Raw genomic sequence first — 9,768 nt, 5'->3', positions numbered from 1 at the left:
TCCGTGGACGTCCAGTAAAGACGTCCCCGAGGGAGGGGGCAATGTTCATGTGACCACTCATACCAGCATGGTTTGCACAACTAACGCAGCACGCCCAACTTGTGTGGTAGTTCTCCGGTAGGACCATCCCGCTACTCGACAGGCCACAATTTGACCCCTTTCACACTGGCTCCTTGGGCTGCAGCAAGCACGAGCACTTCTCTATGGCATGGTTGCCTGCTTGCTTCACACTTCTGCAGCACACTGAGTTTTCTGACTGTGAGGATTCCTTATTGTAGACATAGATGGCGCCCTGATAACTATGCCAGTATCCCATCTGGTGCGGACGACGTTGAAACCATTGTCAATACATTAACGAGTATCCTCCAAGTGGCATAGGACTCTATCAGATCAAAATCGACTTCGTCCTTCGAAGTGTATTAATTTTTTGTCAGTTTTTGTCAACTACTAAACCTGTTTATCTGTTTTAGGACATGAAATACGTGTCTCGGTTATCATCACTGAATCAATAGTAAATGACTTACATATTCTTATTTATGCTGAAACATGGCAATATATAAAATTTTATATATATATATATATATATATATATATATATATATATATATATATGTAATCATTTGTATAACAAATATTATGAGTGAAAACTAAAACCATAAGTGAGTCTCAGTTGTGATACAGCCTTCTTGTTTACTTTTCTACAGGCCCAAATGGTTCAAATGGCTCTGAGCACTATGGAACTTAACATCGGAGACCATCAGTCCCCTACAACTTAGAACTACTTAAATCTAACTAACCTAAGGACATCACACACATACATGCTCGAGGCAGGATTCGAACCTGCGACTGTAGCGGTCGCGCGGTTCCAGACTGAAGCGCCTAGAACCGCTCAGCCACAACGGTCGGCTTTCTACAGGCTTATCCCTGCAAATTAGCAGTTCCCCAGATTAGGTAAGCGCATCCCGGTTGGGGTATATGCGTTCGCCTGTATTATAATAAACAAAATTGAGTGAGAGGTAGACTGCCAGTCAACTATAGTGTTACTCAAGTTTGCTACTATACCCACGAAACATAAATCTGTAGATGTAAATTAATGTGTGTTTGTCTTACATGGACAAATAAAACAAAGGACAGTACAACAGAGGTACGTCATGGGCAGAGTCGAAATGCATATGTTGTCACCAGGGTAGGGTGCCTGGGCGTGGAGTACGCTACACTCTTTAACCCATTTAGTTGTGCATCTTCTGCTGCGCGAATCCAGGGAGATACTATACCACTCGACGCAGAACAAATTAACGTATCATAAATCAGAGCAGTGGAATCAGACGTAATATTTCTGTTTGTGACCATCACAGACAGTAAGATATTTAATGCTGTTCGAAGCTACGTTGTGTGGGAAATGTCCTCGTCTTGTGTGATGAGCAAACTGTTAATAATATCGACTGAAAGCTTTCTTTGTGAGACACATCTGAATCTCAGTTTCAGAAACTGTTAAGTTGTTTTTGCTTTTCTGCCTTTTTTTCTCCATTCTTCCGTTGATTGTCTTCTACTACCCCAAACACGGAAACTCTTTGTTTGTATGTCTTACACTAAGGGAAAGATAATGTTACAATGCATGGAGAAGCAAAACATTTGTACAAGAAGACGTTGGAAAAATCCTGGCGCCGTGGTACTTGTGTTGCAGCTTGGCTAACTAGGCATCCCTCACAGGAGGAGTGGTCTCTCTCATTCGCTTGCGGGTGCCTCGCTGTGTCCACGGCCTTGTACCTCTCTGCCGGGATGGGGTCCTTCCTTTCTTAGCGATTGCCTATGCTTGTTGTGATGCAGTCGCTTCTTTACCCAGCTCGACCGCTGACGCTGTTGCACCCCATTCAAGTACCAAGGAGGCCACTACATCTCCATGTTGTGGTGCAGGCACAGTTGATGACCAAACGTTGGTGGCTGGAGAATACCATCGTCGGGTGGCCTCGTTCTGCAGTTCTCCGGGCCCGTCTAGTGGGTGGTTGCCCCGGGATTAGGTCGTTAGCTTTCTCGAAGTATACCTCTGCAACCACTTTCGACTCCCTTGTGCGCCCATTCCAGCTGTGCTGTGTCATGCTCGGTATAAGTTGTCGCCATCTACAATCTATAAATTATAAGTGATATACCAATATTTACTTAACTGTCACCATTGGGATATTCAACAGTTGCGCATTATAATATAAATTTTATTATTCGAATTTTAAAAATTATTGTCCTTATTAATATGTCAATACGTATTCGTTCCTGGTGCCACAACTCCGTAACATAAGGCTTCCCAACCTGGCATCTGCCCAACCCGATAACAAATGCACCTGGAGCTCCTGTCAAAGTATATGATAAAGATGGTGATTATGATGATGACATCGACACTGCACTTGCAATAGCAGTAGACACAGCAAGCACTCACGCAGCTTCGACATCATCTGCAGATCCTCCCCTATTTCCGCGTGAAGTAGTGTCTGGCGACCGTGGCAATACTGATAAGCATAAGAACTTCAAAACGGTGATGAGCAATGCAAATCAAGTCTTTCTATCAAATATAAAATTCTATCAAATATAAAAGAAATTCTAACTTTTGTAGCCCTACTAAAAATGATACACATTAAAATGCAGAGAAAACTCGTAATGATTTAGAAGTCAACGTCAAGTTGAGTTGTTTGGAAGATCCCAGTGTACTGCAGGTTGCTCTTAGGCAGAGTAAATAATCAGCTCAGTTTAAACCATCATGTGACCTCCTTCGGCAGGCGTTCACGAGAAGAAATCGGCGATTCGACTTTCAGCACAGTGATATACAATCAGACACAATACGACCTGTTTGTGAAAGTATTGGGACGTATTTTCTTTGATCCAGTTCAAAATGGTTCAGATGGCTCTGAGCACTATGGGACTTAACATCTATGGTCATCAGTCCCCTAGAACTTAGCACTACTTAAACCTAACCAACCTAAGGACATCACACAACACCCAGTCATCACGAGGCAGAGAACTTTGATCCAGTCCTCCCCTCTCTGAAGTGCTTTGTTTACATTCGAAACACATAAAAGAATAAAGATACTACAGACAAATTCTGCGCGAAGTAAACTGGCTCTGACAAGTACGAAATATTGGTGTAATCTGTTTGCAACAACCATCCTCAGGAAACAGCAGGCTCCTACATTCATCCGCAGCTATATTAACAGTTACTGGCCACGATGAGGCAATGTCTGCCATGTTATTACAAGTAGGGAATTCTCTGTGACTGAAGTCTCTCAGCTGTGTTACAAGCACATTGTCACAGTAGAAGTGCAGGACGCACAGATAGATTGGATTGCAAAAAGCATTTACATGCAGTACTCCCAACACATCGTGCCTTATGTTGATAAAATGAGGGCTGTAACTCGACGTCGAAGAGGTGCGTGGCAGCAGATGCGAATGCAAAATCCTCTCCAAGGCGCACTAGGCAAGCTGACGACTGAGGTTAGATACTAGAGGAAGCAGTATGTCAACTGGATCTTATTGTGTTAAATCTAGAAGGCCAGCCGAGTACGTTAGAGGGACGAGCAGCTTCAGCCAATAACATAGATGTCACTTTAGCCAAGCGCGTGTCAGCAGCTAAAATTAATAGTTGGCAAATTCTCCATTACCTAACATCCATTGATCGTAATGTAATCGTCCTCGAAGGGAAAGTGGCGATAATAGAGGGACACAAGTGGAAGAAAGCATGACTGGGTTTGGCGCCAGAAAAACGGACTGGGCTGTCGTAGTTGCAACTATTGCAGCATTTCCAGTGGAATCGATCCCAGTACATGTAGACTTTGGCGCACAACGGCTAACTAAAGTCTTGAAAAGAGCACAGGACTTTTGTATCCCTACTAAAATCGTAAAAAGTCACGCTACAATCCCTGGGAGCCCTGAACTTTCCACGCTGAGGCGAAAGGTAAAACCAAGAAGAAGAACTTATCAACGTACTTTAGGGAAATCGGAATACACTGCGAGGCTCCTTGAATCCAGGGAAAATAAGATACGCTACAAAACATTCCTTCAGGACACTAAACGAATATATTTATATGGATGTGTTGTCTGTTTTTTCGGACATGTCCGAAAGAACAGGCACCATATCCATATAAGTATTTAGTTCTGGCAATACCGGCCGTGACCTTCTACTTCTGTGCGGATGCACACGTATTACCCGAACTCTTACGGGACTTGGTAAAAATGTCTCGGGAGGCGTGCGCGAGATAGTCCCTACAGTCGCACTGTCCTCTGTGCCCTCGGTGGCTCAGATGGGTAGAGCGTCTGCCATGCAAGCAGGAGATCCCGGGTTGGAGTCCCGGTCGGGGCACACATTTTCACCTGTTCCCGTCGATATACATCAACGCCCGTCCACAGCTGGAGGTATTAACATATATTTCTAATTTCATGAAAAGAGTATGTTGGGAGAAGTTCCTACGAAGACAACTTCAATCTTAATCTTAAAAGATTAAGGAACCTACTGCAATGTCCTCGATTCATAAACAGGATGGCTCAATGACGGCTGGATGGTGGAAGTGAGGAGAATATCTGCTAACTGCTCTACTTCCTGATAATAACACGAACAGAGACACTGAAATACATGGACAACTTAGACGTGAACTAGATAAGGACAATCAGATGTTGATGAGACCTTTCGCTCAAGAATTTGCTACTGCACTTTTCAAGCCCAAACCTGAAAATGCACCTGCTCCGCATGACGTTTACCCTGAGTTCGTGTGGATGTTAGATCCACTAATAGTGCCATATTTGGCAGCATTACTAAACGAGGTGTTGCTAGTAGGTAGAATTCCGCCGATACGGGTAACAGCTAGAGCAGTAGTGATTAAAATGGGAAAGGATAAAGACCTCGCATTACCGAAAAGCTGTAGATCTATTTGCTTACTAAACGTCTTGGCAAAACTCAGGGGCGTCTGTTCTGTGACCAGTTTCAGATGCACAGGGAGCTCTTGGGTGTAAATAAATGTCAATACGGATTCAGAAAAGGAAAGTGTACAGATGTTGCGGTTAAGAGAAGTCTTCATATTGCAGAAAATTCGACAGCAGTCGCGCTCATGATTGACACAGCAGGTGCATTCGATAATCTTCGGTGGCCTGCGACGTTTGCAAGCCTCCGAGATCTCGGTGTCCCAGATGTCTGAATAACAGCTTTGTACATTATTGTAACAAATGTAGCTTCCAGTGGATTGCGGGGCAGAGCAAGTAAATCAAAAAAGTTAACAATGGCTGTCCTCAAGGCTCCATAAGTGGTCCAGTGATCTGGGGTCTTAGTATTTAACTTATATTGCATCTTTTAGACGGAGAAGATAAATTTGAAGATGTTGAGCATACGCAGATGATATTAATAGTCGTGTTTGCAGATTCCAGGGCGAGACTTGAGGAAGAAATGAATGATGTGCTTGGTCAGATGGAGCACTGGTTCAAGGGCAACAAACTGACTATAGCTGTTGATAAAACAACATACATACTTCTAAAGTAAACACTTTCTCTTGCCAGAAATCTCTCGCTGAGGCTTGACGGAATCCCCGTAAAACGCAGCTCTGTTTATAGATATTCAAGCACTCTTCTAGGAGATAATATAAACTTTCTAGAACATTTAAAATTTGTAACTCAGAAAGCGGCTAAAATTATGCATAACATTGCCCGTACCGGCACTGCTGACTATAAATTACCGTTGCATGTGGTGCACTCATATCACGAAGCTATCTTCAAAGCCACAGTGGGCTTCACTGCCAGCTTCTGCTGCATCGCCTTCGACTAGGCAGCTACAAAACAATAATGCGACGAATTCAGCGGAGCGCACTTCTGAGGCTCACCGATGCCTTTTTGAAGTACCCCTGTAGAGGGTTTACTGGTGATTCTCTGGATATGTCACACAGATCACAGGATCTCATATTACCGACAAAAGACATTTATGTGCATGGAAGTGAGATGGATGGCAGTCTCTCTGGGACACTAAAAGCACAGCAAGACGGGCTTAGAATATCAGGGACAGGCTCAAACTGCGCGTCATCGCCTCTACTCGAGGAGAGGCGCACTTATTAACAGGGCACGGTCCATATCCCAGACATCTACATCGAATGGGATGTATTAATCCATCATTCTGTGAATGTGGACAGGAAGGGTCCACTGATGACGCCCCCTTTTTGAGGTAGAGAGAAAATGCTGACAGTTTGACTGTTATTTTCACGCAATTGCAAATTAGCAAAATTTGTGGACCACAGTAAATAATTGCCCACAGAATATCTAAAAGCCAACTGCTTAGCTTCCAGTTTATGAAATAAAGTGGACGCTCTGAATATCATAACAACGTCAACAGGTCACAAGAAGCGTTTCCTCCATTATAGATAATGATAGGCACATACACATTTAATTAAAAGAAATTTTAAAATACAGATATATGCAAATAAATAATGGAAATGTTTTAGAGGAAGGAAGGGAAGAAAGTAAGTAAGAATGCTATGGCCACCCACGCAGGTAGGCGTAGACTCGGGGATTGCCGAGGCACGCACATACCAGTGAGAGCAATGTAGAATAGTATAGGAACAACAGGTTTAGAAGTAGGTGTACTTGTAGTTAATCGGAAAATCTCGAGTTAGTCCAAGGCTGCCAGTAACGTAATTAGTAATATAAGCTAGAAATTATTCACTTGGAACTTGATTTAATTCCTTCTATTTTTTTATTTTTTATTATTATTTTTAATCTTTTATTTTACATTAATATTAAAAATGGTTGCTGTTAACATAATTTACTGCTATGTACAAATATAAATAATTGTATGTCAGCGTGATTATTGAATATGTACGACCTGTTTAGAGTTTCCAGATAATAGATCAAAAATTCGTGGCGATAAATTAAGTTAAACTGAATTGTGTGTGTGTGTGTGTGTGTGTGTGTGTGTGTGTGTGTGTGTGTGTGTCTGTGTCTGTGTGTGTGTCTGTGCCTTTGTATGTTTGTATGTGTGTGTGTGTGTGTGTGTGAGAGAGAGAGAGAGAGACAGAGAGGAGGAGAGAGAGAGAGAGACAGACAGAGAGAGAGGAGACGAGGTAAATGTGAGAAAGAAATGATGAGATCATGAAATAAGCGTTTGTGACGAAGTAATCATACATTTCCCTTTATCACGTTCTCGCGACAGAAAGAGCGTGCATATAGAGAACGATACAGCGAGGACGCAGACTGCGAGCAAAAGAAATGTGCAGTGGCGTCGCTATTTCAAGCATCAAACGTCTATCTCGTCATGCCGCCTTCCCGCACGAGCTGTCGCCAGTGTCACAAAGCGGCGCCACGTATCAGCGCGATGCAGCTTTCGCTCCAGGTCCACTAAGCTGTCAGAGCACGGTTGGCCTCGGTGACATTTGCTATTATTTATCATCTTTGCCGTCAGCGTCACTTCGTTATGCAGCCGCTTCGGGACTTTGACGTCTCACACCGTGGATAACGCTGGAATTCTGTTACGCTTGTGCTCTCGCAGCAAATTGCGAGAAGCAGCATCACACTGCAGATGATTGTGTGGTAAAATTGGTGATGTTGCTTTTCATGTCAAAACGAGGCCCAAAAGTACGCTCGTATTCCATAACATAAACAGTAACCATAACTATGAGGAAATCTACGAGTATTTACTTCATATTTCGCGTTCAAGTGGTCAGCTATTTAATGCAGAATAGATCCAACTGAATTGTAAAAGTGTACATAATGCTTGGAGAAACAGCATCTGCCATTTCAGCTAGATCCCAGAATTAAAAAAAGGTTCCAGAGTATTGAAGAAACGTTTTTTATGTAACTATACAGCAGTTGGTAACTGTTACAGTTCGGAAAGTGTAACAATAAATACACTATAAGACACGTCTTTCTGGTCACTGGGGATCATTTCGAAGCAGGACTCATCACCGAAGACGATTCTACCAGTAAATGAGATACTATGACAAAAACCTGTCTGGAGACTCTCTGGACAGCGATCGGTTATCAGGGTACCATCCTGACTGTCACCTGCCATACGGCCCAACGACGAAGAGTGATGGTCCGGAGTGCTTCTTCATTTAGTAGCAGGACCCCTTTGGTTGTCATCCGCCGCGCCCTTACAGCACAGCTGCATGTCGACGATATTCAACAACCCATTTTGTTGCCCTTCATGGCTTACCATTCAGCAAGATAAAGCCAGCCTGCACGTGGTGAGACTTTCTACTGCTTGTCATCATGTATGCCAAACCGCATCTTGGTCAGCAAGGTTGCTGGATCTCTCTAAAATTGAGAACATTTGGAGCATTATGGGGAGGGTCCCCGAACCAGCTAGGGATTTTGACGATCTAACTTGCCAGTTGGACACAACTTGTCACTACATCTCTTAGCAGAACATCCAATAATTCTGTCAGTCAATGCCAAGGCGAACAACTGCTTGCACAATGGCAAGAGATGGACCAACACGATAATGACTTGCTCTGTTTGTGAAGGTCTTTGACTTGAATGAATCATCGAATTTTCGAGAACTGTAATTATTACTTTATCTGCACATGCACATCACATCTACCGATTAGCGTCTCATTCCCATAATTTTCCGTGGTGCGTCTCTCTCTCTCTCTCTCTCTCTCTCTCTCTCTCTCTCTCTCTCTCCATCTGTCTGTTTGTCTCTCTCTCTCTCTCTCTCTCTCTCTCTTTCTTCTGTCTTAGAGTTTGTTTACAACTTGGCGTACGTGCTTGCAGTACCTAAGTTTCGTCTATCAATATGGAATGCAGTATAATTTTTCACTTTCTGAAACATGCGTTCTATGGCCCCAGCTACAATGTTACCAGTTTCGCAAAGATAAGCGCCACGGATTAGTTGAAGTACTTCGAATTCATTGTCCTTCAGCCAAAAACTAATATCTAGGTCTCCTATCCAGTTACCATATCCTTCTGGCATGGTTCAAATGGTTCAAATGGCTCTGAGCACTATGCGACTTACCTTCTAAGGTCATCAGTCGCCTATAACTTAGAACTAATTAAACCTAACTAACCTAAGGACATCACACACATCCATGCCCGAGGCAGCATTCGAACCTCGCTCGGCTCCAGACTGCAGCGCCTAGAACCGTACGGCCACTCCGGCCGGCCTTCTGGCATGATTGAGATGGTCCTAAGGTCACTCAGGTCACCTTCATGCCAGAGAAACTTTACTTCGCGGACACGCTGTTCGCATATATCCGTTGTGAATATGTTAATCAGCATCGGTAAGTGATTTCATACTTGATGTATTTCCTTTCTTAATCTTCCCGCGCGTGTTGTGTTTCTCTTTTGTACTGAATTGGGTAGATTTCGAACAAATATCTATGTACGTTCGTACACAACATTTTAACTTCCAAATACGTAACGTATGAATACCTATTTTCACCCATGCTCAGCCGCATATACACTTAGAAGAAAATGCAACACCCCCAACGATAAAGTCACTGTCGGAGTACATGATAACAAATTCAGTCCAAATAAAATACACATGTCACTGTAAATGGTACCCAAACAGCCGCGTAATTACTCAGTGTACCTTCAGTTGACGGCAACGTAGTCGTGTATTATAGCAAGAAAATGACCAAAAAGGTGCCGAATAGCTTCCTGCGATAAATTGTCCCAAGCATCTTTCTACATTTATTGCAATTTCGCAGCGGTTCATGCAGACCTTGGAGAATGGTATAAGTTCCCGCTTCAGCCACGTCCCTCACATAGTTAATTGACGAGAGAGCTGGTAATCTTGCTGGCCAGGGCAGTTGT

General features: G+C 43.2%; 1 non-coding gene across 1 annotated transcript; it reads left to right on the top strand.

The window, feature by feature from the left end:
- The first annotated feature begins 4,267 nt into the window (after positions 1-4,267).
- On the top strand, positions 4,268-4,342 carry Trnaa-ugc. Its single transcript has one exon. It is a non-coding gene; the product is annotated as a tRNA-Ala (tRNA).
- The last annotated feature ends 5,426 nt before the right edge of the window (positions 4,343-9,768 follow it).

The sequence above is a fragment of the Schistocerca americana genome, chromosome 5 (genome assembly GCF_021461395.2).
Source record: "Schistocerca americana isolate TAMUIC-IGC-003095 chromosome 5, iqSchAmer2.1, whole genome shotgun sequence".
In the NCBI taxonomy this organism is placed as follows: domain Eukaryota; kingdom Metazoa; phylum Arthropoda; class Insecta; order Orthoptera; family Acrididae; genus Schistocerca; species Schistocerca americana.
Note: the sequence above shows the minus strand (reverse complement) of the source record. Positions and strands in the feature narration are given on the sequence as shown.